At 41.1% G+C, this 13,686-nt stretch overlaps 1 protein-coding gene across 1 annotated transcript in view; it reads right to left on the bottom strand.

Annotated features, from left to right (window-relative positions):
• adgrl1a (adhesion G protein-coupled receptor L1a) overlaps positions 1-13,260 on the bottom strand; it is a 137,115-nt gene extending 123,855 nt beyond the window's left edge. Inside the window, 1 exon segment of the mRNA XM_061699945.1 lies at positions 12,743-13,260. The gene's annotated coding sequence lies outside the window, so the exon portion shown is untranslated.
• Positions 13,261-13,686: the final 426 nt, after the last annotated feature.

Genomic DNA, 13,686 nt, shown 5'->3' with positions numbered 1-13,686 from the left:
GCTGTAATGGCTAGCAACATGCTTTTGGTAGAAACTTAAAAACTTCTCATTTGTAACATAACAACATCACACAAATATGAATATCAGTGCAGCATAACAAAAAAAAACCAGAAAAAAAAACAGCAGTGCAAACACAATTTCTAGAGGAATTTGAACAACATTTCTCAGGCTCTTGAGATCGAGCGAAAGCAATAATTTTAAAAAATGCCATTGTTGTTTTTCTAGCAAAATAATTCCTACTGTTCAAACCGTTACAATTGCAATTGTCTGCAACCTTTATTTGCTAAAAAGAAGAAACTATTTATGTTACACTTACCTAAAAAGAAAAAAAACTTGCTTATGTTTCATGTTAAATCTTTGTCAATAAATCTGCTGCTGTTTATACAACAGAAACATGTTTTTTTGCATTTTGTTTCTTTACCAAAACCAAAATTCTGACTTCGAGACTCTACCTGCATAAAGCACTCCGATACCGGTACTAAAACGCTTCCAAGGCAAAAACATAAAATACCAGTAAAAGCAGTGGGATAATAGCTGACAAAACATCCAATTCTTTGTATTTTTATTTATTCAAAATATTACGATACTCGTGATATTTAAATCATCATTTTAAAGATTTTTAAAAATTCAAACACAATGAACAATTTTTATTTGTAAATACAGTATGTCTATTAATTATGTCGCCAGTGTATTAATTATATCGCACCTGTTTGACAAATTTTGAAGGGAAGTCTTTGAAATGTGTCACTTCTCAAGTGGAACTGCAGAGCTGGAGAGCGGTGTCGCTGCATTTATTTTTTTAAACCTTTCCTTAAAAAAAAAAAAAAAAAAATCATTGCATAGTATCGTTTTTGACAGCGAGGCACTGCAGGTACATTTAAGTACCGGTACACCGTGCAAACCTAGTTCAGCCTATCTCCCTCTTCTGTGAGGCCAATACTGAGTACAGCGTTACCATGACGACTCGGGGCGGCGTTGCCACGTCATAGGTGAAGAAACATGGTGTGCGGGGAGATAGATGTACGTAAATAAGCTGGTTTGTGACTTCACTGAAGGGCTTCACACATTTTTGGACATGGGCAGCGAACCAAAATATTTACTTGGTTTAAAGTAACATTTGATGGGTGGGCAGCCACTGCCGAGACTCGACTAATTGTACACAAGACATTCAAAATTCCATTTTACACAATACACATCGTCATAAATACAACGTCACCAACGAGTGCCATTATAGATTCATTCCAGCTGGAATAGGTGCACTAAAATAGCTGTTTTGCTAACCAGAATGACACAAGATGAACAGAAATAGCTCAGTAAAGTGCAGACAACCACTGACAGTTGAGATTCTGAGCTCTGCAATATCAATAGCCCTCAGTTTCACACAGAAGACAGGGGGCCAGAGAGGTGAAGTCACTCCTTTTAAATCGGTAATGAGCCTAAACAAACACCTCCAAACAAATGTTCCCCATCAGCAGGCGGCTGAATCAGATGAGACAGCTGTCAGAAAGCATCATCCGTCCACAGTTAGTTCTAATTAGGGAGCTACTTTCCCTGCTTTGACAGGTACCGCTCAATCGCCACGTCGGCACACAGCACTGCCACGCTTCTTCTGCTTCGACGGGGCCCCGTCGCTGTTCCACAATGACACCTCTCACGGTGCGCACAACCAGGCGAGAGCGCTCACACTGCGCGTGAACGCTTGGTTATTTTGCAAAATAGATGAGAAAACCTCATCATTAAAGGTTTTGCCATTTCCTGCATTTGGCACACACTGCAGTGTGCAAATACATTTTGGATTGAATAGAATTATCTGGAGATTTTTATATTTATCTACCATTTATCAATTAAGAATTTAAACGTTTGGATAGAAATAAGAATTCAAGGGAGCTGCAGCGGCTTGATAAAAATAAGGGGAAAAAAACGCTGTTATCTATGACTGAGTCATGGCAGTGATTTAATAATTGGAGCAAGTTTGGATCGAAAGAGGACTTTACGGGAGGTGCAGCGGCTCAATCAAATGAAAGAAAAACAACTTTTAAACCTGCTAAGCTAGGTAGCGCCGAGTCATGACAATGATTTAAAAATGGAAGCAGGTTTGAGAACTTTAGGCGAGGAGCCGCGACTTAATGAAAATAAAGAAAACACGTTGTTTTTTTTAAACCTGCTGAGTTAACTTGCACTAATGAGGCTAACTTACCTTGAGTCATGACAAGGATTTATTCATTAAAGCAGGTTTTTGTTTGTTGGGCGGCTTGATAAAAATAAAATGGTTTCTTTTTTCTGCTTTTATTCTTTTATCTGCAAAGATAACTTCAGCTGCAGTTTAAAGGTAAAAAGGTAAAACCGTTTTTAAATCATCAAAAAATTGCACGTATGAATACATTTTCGACTAATTGCAAAAATTTTACAAAAGCTGAAGTTTTATGGGGGAAGGCTGTTCTGTATATGATTGTCATTCCATTACCCTTTGAATGCATATATACAGAAAAAAATGCATTGGTTGCAGAAGCTGTCCCTCATATCACACGCACACACACACACACACAAACACAAACCAACACTCACTTAGTCTCACAAAAACCATGGCGACATTGTTTTGTACACAGTGAATTAATAAAGGAGTGGACAAATAGCTGTATAAATACTGCGGCTAACCAGATCGATAGTGTACACTCAATTCATTTCAAGTTCAGGGACGTGCGGCGCGGTTCCCATTGCGCACTGATTAAACTGGCACCGCATTAATTCACCCAATCAATAGGATTTTCTAATAAATCAAGTCGCGTGGACGACTCCGGCCAAGTGGTCAGCGAGCTCCCGCTCCCAAAAGAACAACGCACTTGTTTTTGTCATTGGGAATGAAAGGATTCATCAATTAAACAGTAAACGAGGCGCACATCATAATCAGAAACACGGCACTTCAAAAATAACCGCCGTCGGTGGTGCGTGAATGTAGATTACTGTACGTCTGCAACTGCGTGCCATTTTTGGCTGGCCTGTTCCTATTTCCTGTTTAAGTGCGCTGAATTGTGTTCAGGTTAAGATATGGTCTGGAGAGCGGATTCTCCGTAATTTACGCTAAAAAACCCGGTTAAATTTAGCTCCTCCCAAAATACAAAGATCTTAGAACAGTCAAGATGTATGTCTTTAACTTCTTTTCTTTGACACCAATTACCATGTTCCTATTAGCTTTGGCACCATCTTATGGCATCTTAGGGCGTTACAGACAAAGCCCCCAAATATGAAGAAATTCTGTAAAAAGGTGAGTTTTTCACCAAATACCGGAGGATAGTTTCCACAGAAAAAAAATGCTAATTGGTGAATTTGTGAATAGCGAACAGCAAATGGCCGGGGTTCAGTTTATGAGAGAATTTCATCCATTGTTAGGTTCTAAATATTCTTCAATTGGCTGGGAGAATATCTCGCTGGGTAAATCAATTAAAAAAAAGACTCAACTATAAATGTAATTAAAAGAAACACATTGAGGGTGGCCGGTCGGTGAGAGTTTACATCCGCCTCCAGGTCTGAGGTTAGAGATCGAATGCGGGCTCAGGACTTCCCTGTGTGGAGTTTGCATGTTATCCTCGCGCTCGCGCGGGTTTTCTCCAGGTACTTCGGCTTCCTCCTACATTCCAAAAACATGCTGCTTCTTAGGTTAATTGAAGACTTTAATCTGTCCTTCGGCGTGAATGCGAGTGTGAATGATTGTTTGTTTATAGGTGCCTTGTGATAAGCTGACCAGTCCAGGACGAACCCTGCCCAAAGTCAGCTCGGACAGACTTCAGCTCACCTGCGACCCTATTTAGGATAACCGGTACAGAAAATGAATGAGTAGAAGAAGAAGCATAGGTCCTGGACGGTGGTTGTCGATTGGTGCAGCAGCTATTACAATCTCTATTTTGGTAAATAGTACAAAAGGCATAGAACAACCTTAATGCGATCTTTGTACTAAAAAGGACATACTGTGGACGGGGAGGGCGGGGAAAAAAAGAAATCCCCATTCTGCCTATTTCTCCAGAGCTCATTACCACAGTTTCTGTGTACTGCAGGATGAAAGTGCAGCTGCGGGAAAGCTAGTATGATTTTTTTTGGGGATTATTTTATTTTTTTTATATTACTTTGTCATTCAATATCCACCAGGGACGTGTAAAAAGTCAGGCACTGTGGCACTTACTGGATAAACAGACAGTCATGCGGAATATACAATGCAGTTTTTCATATGCTCTCATGTCGCAAAGGTAATGCTCATTAACATACATTATTAACATACATAACAACAACAAAATATGTCTTTTAAGGGTACCATTTTAGAGGTCTCACCGAGGTTGAACCCTTTGTTGCATTTCCCGATAATTTACGCCAAACACAAAAGATTAAGATTTGCTTACTATAACAACAGCTATTAAGGAGTTACATTATCCAAAACAACATAAAGCAAGACAACAGCATTTAGCTACAGGTACTCTAACACAATCAATTTCCAGATAAAAGTTAGCATAATTTTGTTGAATATGGTACAATTATCATTGGGGTTTAAATAGCTTGGATTAGCATAGTTTCGGTGAAAATAGGTTTTGGTTCAACTAAACGTTACAGAATGTGTACACAGAATAAACTAGCCTAATAACACACACAAGCCTAACATAGTTAGGCTCACAGAAACAGTGTATTTATGGATGAAATCAGACTAAATAACATAGGTTAGCAGAATGTTGGTAAATACTGTAGAACATAATCCATTTCTGTAATACATTAGCCTCGATAATACAATATATGTTAGCAAAGTTTGACTAAACAATCTATTTACAGATTAAACTAACCTAAATAACATCTATCACAGGTTGGTCAACATAAATGTATGGATTAAATTAGCCTGAATAACATCCATTAAGTTAGCATAGCATTGGTCACTATAACAATCCATTTTTCTACCTAATTAGCATTGACAATTCACATTAGCATGCTTTGGCTAAACATAATCTGTTTACAGATTAAAATAACTAAAACAACAGAAACTAGAATAGTTGCTGACTATTAAATTGGTTGTCTTAAACATAAAACCTGTTTATGGATTAAAATAGTACAAATTGTCATAAATTGGCTATTAAAGGATTACATTTGTTTGCAGTATAGGCCAAACAATGATGCTAATTAAAACCACTATTTAGATTTTACGCAAAAGTAGTGACACAGTTTGAGCCTTAATGGTCTCCTCATATATAAAACAATACAATACCCTGCTTTTCAGTTGACTGGAGCTAGTATGTAAATCTTACCCATTCAAAAATATTCGTATGTACATTTTGTGCATTGTGAGGTGCCGTATTAGGGCATTAGCGACAGACGTTGCTGGTTTGCACTTTATAGAAAGTACAGATGCTAGACCAGCTATAAATCCCAGTGACGTGAATTAAAAAGATCTAGTATATGTATTAATAATGCGATCAGCCTCCAAACAAAGTGGACATATGGACAGCAGAAAAGCATTCAAACAGCGCAGTGCAACATATGTTCTAGCAGATTGTAAAAGGCAGTAGAGAGACTTTTAGATACAATTTAAGCACGGTGGTCGACAAGAGGTGCACGTACGATACCGCGTGTGAGGCTTGTGTTTTCCTCTCATTGTTACCGGGGTGGGGGCAGAGGGCGCCAGGAGCTAAGCGTCGGCGGCAAAGGGGCAGTCTCAGGTGAGGCCTGCGCAGTCCCAACGTAATTATAATCCTTAATTAATCCACCCCGGATGTGCTCTCCTGTTCATTGCTCTCACTTTCCATCACGCAGCCTCTTCTGGCCTTTGCCCTTTCTTTTTCCCCAACACACACACACACACACACACGCACACGCACGCATACTGTATACTCGTCCCAGACCAAACCTTTCATACCAAGTACCGCCTCAAAAAAATACATACATGCTTGTACATACCAGCCGTCCATGAGGACAATTTTTGCCTTGTCTTGCGAGTGCAAACTTGAGATAGAAGCGGCGTATGGCGGCAGGTGACTAAACTTACTTCACAACAAGCAGCAGTTAGCAGATCGTAAAGAATTCTTCAAAAAGAGGCTTCAAGCTGTTCACTGCCACTCTCAGCTGACGGTTACTGTCAGCGTAAACCTCAAAGACATTCTACACATTGTGTATTTAAAACAACCACGTAACTTTACTAAGTCTGCTTGCTTAATGCTAACACCGAATGGGAAACGCCATGGAGGAGCTAATGAACAATTTATGTGTATAACGCTTTAAGGAACAGATATTTCAACACAAATGGTGTAGCAAGGCATGTAGCCAGACAATATAATGATACTCAAAGGCGTAGTCGTTACCCTCTGCAAAAAAACGACAAATGATACTGCAGAATACGGAGTCACTTACAGTAGTTGAGTGAAACTCAAGGTAACACTGTATTCAATAGTATTGAAAGCCACTGTAACATTACGCACAGTTTGAACATTAACCCTGCGCGTACATATAGGAAAACAAAAACAAAATCTGCACGTAACTAATGATTCCATTCAAATCAAACGTGCATAATTTAAATAGAAATTGTACCTAAAAATGCAACTGTATTGTACTTAAAAGTTAAATACAACTGAACTGTATTTAATAAATGTACTGCACTGGATTAAAAACCTCTGCTCTATGGAATAACTCAGAGGCCAGACAGGTGGATACGCACACACACACACACACGCGCGCGCACACACACACTGTTGATACACTGTCTCTCCTAATTTGGCAGCTTGACTGAACGTGTCAATGTTGAGCGTTAGACTTTAAAAGGGGTCGCACACGCTATTAAGAAGATGGCTGCGAGGACAAAGAGGTGACAGTATTGACGCCGCGAGAGCTGCGAGGACCCAAGGAGGTACCGGAGGAGAGGAAGGCGCGGACTCCTGCCATTAACACTGCGCCTCCCATGTTCAAGCCAATTACCCCACTGGCCCCATCAGAAAAACATGAGGATTGATCGGACAAGCTATTAGGTTAATTGATCACCCTTTGCTTTCATTTATGGGTGACTCCTCAGGTGGGATGTGGGAAGCTGCTTTGACTGAGGACATGCCACCAAACGGGTACAGTGCCTTCAGAAACAAGTTGAATTCATTCCGTAACCACACTTGTAACTTTTGGATTCCGATCTTTGAGATTGGTCCGGTGTCAGTCTCTAGTCAGTATTCACACTTTTCCATTGGTAAAAGAAGTACCTCCACTACTACTAGAAATTGTACTTGGACAGTATTTGAGCAGAATGTTTAAAGCCATATTTCAGAAGGCTTGAAAAGACAACAAAACTGGCCAAGGGCCAAGTAGAGCTGAACTGAGCCGGTACTAGAGCCTAGACCAATTATTTCCTTTTTTTCCCACTTCCAACATCTTTTCAGTGCTTGTCCACCCACCACCCCAATTTCCCGCACTTGACATTATTGTTATTCTACCATTTTTTGTAATGACTGTTTTAGATTGGCTCACATATTTGAGTTTTGAGACAGAGCGTTTCAGGTAAACCTCGGACGCTTGGATGCACATAATGTGTCTACTTTCCTAAGAATACAATTCATGTTGGTCTTTTTGGTGTTGGCTTCCTGGGCCGCAATATTCAATATTGTTCACTATTAGAGCAACAGCAACACAATCGATCCTGCAGCTTTAAGAGCGCTGTTGCCCTTCTAAAGCTTTGCAGTAGCAGCCATGACCGACTTCACTAAATGCCAAACAACCAGTTGGGCAAGGTTATATTGATTCGGGGTGGGAGGATGGCGGTGGCTTTTTCTCAAGTGGCGTCTAAATTATACTGTATTTGTATGATGCCTTTAAAAACCATTCAACGAGTGACAGTACTAGCATATGTAGTGAGCTGAATCCTGCTATTTGTACTTGCTTTCAGGATGAATAGTAAAAATCAGGCGGGCGACAAAGAGGCAATCAGAAGTGGCCATTACAAGATTACAGTAACATTCCAAGTATTTGCTGGTGTAAATTGCACTGCCTTCCACTCCGAAAGAACTCCAAGCACAAATGGAGGTGGGGCTGATTGTTCCCATTGATTGAGCATCAAGGTCTGGGTCTTTTCAGTCGGTGTCGCAGTCAATAGACACCACCCAAATACACCAGTCACTCAATCCCAAGTGTTGCTCGGCGGGCCCCATCCAGCTAATTTAACACCCACTCAATTTATGAAAAACAGTCCCCATCGATCCTGTTTTGTGTGTGCGTGCGTGTGTGTGTTTGTGCTCTTTTGTTGCCGCCGCTCGTTTTCGCCACGCCGGCGCCGACACACGAGGAAGGCCGACGGCCATGGAATTGAATTAGCGCGCGGAATGGGTTCCAGGAAAACGCACCCCTCGGAACCCAAACCTTGAGCCTTTAAATCCCAGTTTGTAGCATCGCACGGCCAAATGGCAACGGAAAGGTTCTCCTCTCCAAGCTTTTTTGGTGCCTGACACTAATTTTTTTTGCCCGTCATCCCAGTTGTCATTATCCAGCCGTCCGTTTTCTAAAGCGCTTGTACTCATTGGAGGAGCTGGAGCCAATCCCAGTTGACTGGGCGAGAGGCGGGGTTCAACCTGGAGGGAGGGGAGTAGCCAAAGATTGCACTCAAGTAAGAGAACTGTTACTTAAGAATGTGGCTCAAGTTAAACGTTATTCTGTAGATAATTACTTGAATAAGAGTAAGCGTTCAGTAAAAAAAAAAAACAACAACAAAAAACGACTCGAATACTGAGTAACTGGTGAGTAACGTGATTTATTTTTTAATCTGACCATGAACGTCAATCGTCAAATAAAACAGGAATGTGCAAATTCAGATATTGCTCAACAATATCACCTAAATCAAACTAATTGAATCTAATTTAATTGAATTATAAAAATAACAAATTGAGGCAAATTCGGAATTTTTCTTTTTCTAAAATTAACGTTGTTTGTTTACACTCATGAAACAGCACAGTAGGCTCACCAGGTAGAGATAACAGAAAACTGCAATGTTTTTTCTCAAGTTCAAAGTGGAGTTCTTGTAGGCTGAAATGTGGACATTTTTAGGACAGTACGTGACCTAACTGTTTTTTTTTTTTGTTTGTTTTTTCCGTAGTCTGTAGGCTAAACATAGATTAAATGTGAGGCCAGGCCTTTTCTGCCTCTTCTGACTGCCGTTGTGTCTGCCAACTTCACATAAATGAGTCACTTTAAAACTTTTGGGGGGCCACGCGGACTATGGGTCATGTGACTGCCAGGATCTGTTTGACTGGTGAAACAGAGACACGGTGACAGTGCCTGAGGCAGAAGTCTCTCTCTGACAAACCAAAACAAATAGATTACACAAGAAATAAAAGATGGATGAAAATAAAAGTAGCCAGCAGACTGTAGGTCAATGTAACAGAGTTAAAGCGGTGCTTTTTTTTAAGTAACTAAGTGAATGTAACACGTTATTACCCACTTCTGCTTGTTCACACTCACATTCATACCTACGGACAGAATGGAGTCCTAAATGAATAGGAGTAACTATCGGAGGAAGCCGGAGAAAACCCACACAAGCACGGACGGACAGAACATGCAAACCCTACACACGAACACTGAAGATTCAAAGCCCGAACCTTAGAACTATAAAGCAGACAATCCAACATACTAGTCCGTCATGCTGGCCCCACTTGTCATTATCTGACAGAAAATGCAACCCATTTACCGCGGAAACACGACAAAAAAAAACAGATTACAAAACCACAATTGGCTATTTTGGGTGGCAAATAATTAGTAGAACAAGCAGTCATTTCCGCGGAGGTAAACCATTGAAGCACAATAAACTGTCATTACAATGGCAATGTGCCTTCCTGTCCTGACGCACCAAAGAGACACCACTTGCCAGGACAACAACAGCAGGGACGAGAAACTCATTCTAGCTCCAAGTTGGCCAACGATCGAGAAGAAACTGCACATAAACAGCATACAATACGCAGGCCAGCATCCATCACCAACGCCTGCAGTCTAATTGGAAGGAATTGCTGGAGGAAAGCTCCCTAATCACTCCTCGCAATTAAGACACTTAAACCATTAACGCTTCTGGGGGGGAAAACAATAAATAAATAAATCGGCAACAAATGTCATGAAACGCAAAACCAGTACACCAAGAAGATTGCTTTTGTCAAAATTATTTTTGGTTTCATTTGGCCGGGCAGCGGAAAAGAATAGAAATCCAATCTTGCAAAAGGCTTGTTTTGAATGGATTATAATTGCAAACAATCTTCCAAATTACAGAGAATCAATACAGAGCACGGACATGATTATCAACGAAATAACTTCCCGCGCTTGCCAGGAGGACGGGAGGTCAGCTGGAGCGAGGCTGGACGCTCTAATCGGATATCACGACAGGACACTTGGCATCAGCCAACAACAAAAAAAGAAAAAGAAAACATGAACTTTATTGTATTTAATTGGATTATTGAAATATAGGCTATGCTGGTTTTAAAAGCAGCTAGCATAGGTGATTTTGTGATAAAAGTGAAAACAATGCAGTATTTTTCTAGAGTATAGAGTATAATAATGCCTATTATTTGTGGTAGTAAACCAAGATTTATGATAGAAATGCTACGGTGTGAGTGACATTTTGCACGGCCGCTGCCGTGAATCGCACTGATTCAATGGGGCATAAAAACTGAGGACAGTTGAAATCAAAAAGCTGCACAGATGGATTGTGTATTTGTGGAATCGTTGCAACAGCGCAATGCATTGTTAGATCTTGAATTAAGCTATTTCGTGAGCCCAAAGGCCGGTGGCGACATGAACAACACTCCTTTTCCAATGCGTCCTTGACCAGCTTACCGACACAAGTCCGACTAAAGGCTTTTTTTGTTGTTGTCATACAGACAGACGTCAATGTTCCCTAGATTGTAATTAAGGGTGATTTCTTTCATAATATCATCATGGCCTGGATTTTACAAACTCCTGTTGTTGCTGTATTCTCACACTGCTCAAATTCGCATTCATTGGGAGGAGAAGAAATAACAACGTAGCTGTCCCGAGGACATGAAGAAATGCTGTGTCGCAGGTCAATTTCTGAAATTCATATTAGTGGCTGTCTTTCTGATTATTTCCCATTAACATATTCATCGAGGAAGCCTTGTTAAAAGAGCTGTAGGGAGTTCATGCATATTAAAAGAAGTGGCATGCAAAGGAAACAAGAGGATTCACTTTTGGGACATTTCACCCCTCAATTTATGTATGCATAAAAATTAAAAATGTATATATGTGTGTGTGTGAGCGCACGCGCATCTGTCATTTGCATGCCTGCTCGTTCGCCCATGCATGAGCGGACAGCCAGCAAATGAATTTATCAGATAAGCAAAAACAAATATACAGCCTATATAGCTTCCCTGGGCAACAAACTAGTCCAATCGGACCGATAACGCAGTGTTTCAATTGTGAATTGCAATACATCTAATTACAGCCGGAGACTTATTAAAAGTCTGACGACCATTAATGCCATGCTAATGTAGGAATATTATTCAGCCAGTGAGAGGCGAGAATATTTTTTTCTGATAGTGATGTGACACACAGACAAGAGGCGGGAGGTGGTGGTGGGTGGGAATAAATCCCTCTGTCTTCCCGGGGAGGGCGGGTTTGGCAGTAAACCAATTCCGAGTCTGGCTTCTTGAACGGCCAGATAACGCCATCAGACAGTTCCAATATTGCTGTTTTTTTGTTGTTGTTGTTGTTTTTTTTAACCACCTGAAGAATTTGAATTTCATTTAGCAACCCCACCACCAAGTCAGAATGGACATGCCAATTTCAGGGCCTCGAATTGTCAGGACAAACACAATGCACCGTGACGAAATGAGCAAAAGGCTTACCGGCAGGAAATAACTAGCTCTCTTGCCCTCTTTTGTTTTTCTACCTACCGCCGATTCAATGTTATCAAAACAACAACACAAAGACAAAAGGTTTAATTTCTTCCGCCGTTACGACAGTGTGGGCTGCCGGTGCCTTTTTTTTTTTTTTTTTTTTTTTTTTTTTTTTTACGTTTTATTATGTGGGGGAATTAGATCATAATAGCTTCACCATATGAACCCCGAGATGAAATGTTTAATTACAGCGAGGTAGAAGAAGACGAGGAGAATAGGGGACGGGTAGGGGAGGGGGTCTTTTTTTCTCGTGTTTATGCTGCACCCAAACAAGACATTCATCATCCTCGCTTCTGTTTTCCACTACTTTGCTAAAGTTAGATTTTAAAAGGAAATTCAAGTACGACTCAATTTGCTGCGGGGACATTTGTCAAGGACTCTTGGGGCCCTCCTCCTCTTTCTCCCTCTCTGCATCCCTCTTTCCCTCCTCCTCCTCCTCCTCCTCCTCCTGAGGGCAAGTGGCCGATAGGTCATGATTTGACAAGGTGGAGGATTAATGGTGTACTCTGCACGTGATGTTGAAAGTAGTTCACTTTGTGGCTCTGGGCTCTTAGTACTGTAAATTCATAAACAGCTCCACACTTTTCTAGGGAGAGTGGGGGCTCCCAGTGTGAAATATTCCATGCACGCTTGTACTTTTTTGGCTGCATTGATTAAAAAAGAAAAAAAAAAGAAAGAGACGTCCACCTTTGCTTCCCGTGCAAAGCAGGGATGCATAACTGAGTCCCTCATGTATAATGCATAGACCAAAGACCCGCACATCACATTCAGACAGCACCCAGACAATGCAAGGGGCACATATGACATAGAGTAAAATAGCATTAAAATCACAAGAATTACATTGTACCGACCTCTGGTCCTGCAATGTGATCTTGCTGGGAAAAGCTCAGTGTGGCTCGTTCATTGGTTCATTCATTCATTCTGGCGTCCCGCCTCACTTTTCTTGCACGCTTCTTCTTTCCTTCCTCTCTCTCCTCCTCTCTGGGTGCCACCTTCGTGCGGATGCATACGAATTAAAAATTAATAGCAGTCTGCTGTCTTAAAGTCAAAACGGCATTGCAAAAAAAGAAGAAGATAAAAAGTAAAAAAATAGTGGAGGGAGGGAGGTGTCGCTCCTCACAGATTCAAACACGCCCGTGGGGCCATCAAAATAAACAACGACGACACCATCATCAAGGCTTGAAAAGGACTCAAAATGACACACGTGAGCGCCACACGCAACAAAAAGTCATTTTTTTTTTTCCTTTTCCCCTTTTAAACGTCCTTGGTTCCGCAGAGAGTGAGTCTCCTCGGCTGCTCGCAGCCTCAAATGAGAGAAGATGAGCAGGCAAACCGTGCAGGAGAGGCAGGACACACACTGTGCGCTCTCTCTCTCTCTCTCTCGCTCATGCGCACTGACGCGCACACGTGCAGGCTCCTTTTCCCCCCTCGTCAGTCCACAGACAGCTCACACGCACACACGCGCGCAAAGCTGTCACACACTCACATGCACTTACAACAACAAAACTGTTTAGTAGCTGACATTGAAAGCAAGTGGCGCCTCCTCATTGTCTCTCTTACAGTTTAGAAACGCCCCTCAATGTCCAAATAAGGAAGCTATACGTGCCACTTCCGCCCACAACACTTCATTTTATATACAGTATTTACCTCTGCTAATAGTAATAGCTGTGTTGTCATACGTTACAAAAGAGTAAGTAGTCCAAAAAAAAAAGGAGATTAAAGAACACAGGGACCCACTGTGAATACTTTACACCCCCAACAATGTTTATGAATAGCTAAAGTCATAGTTTAAGTC

This window comes from Phycodurus eques, chromosome 16, assembly GCF_024500275.1.
Source record: "Phycodurus eques isolate BA_2022a chromosome 16, UOR_Pequ_1.1, whole genome shotgun sequence".
Taxonomy (NCBI): domain Eukaryota; kingdom Metazoa; phylum Chordata; class Actinopteri; order Syngnathiformes; family Syngnathidae; genus Phycodurus; species Phycodurus eques.
This window is presented reverse-complemented; position numbering and strand designations above follow the sequence as displayed.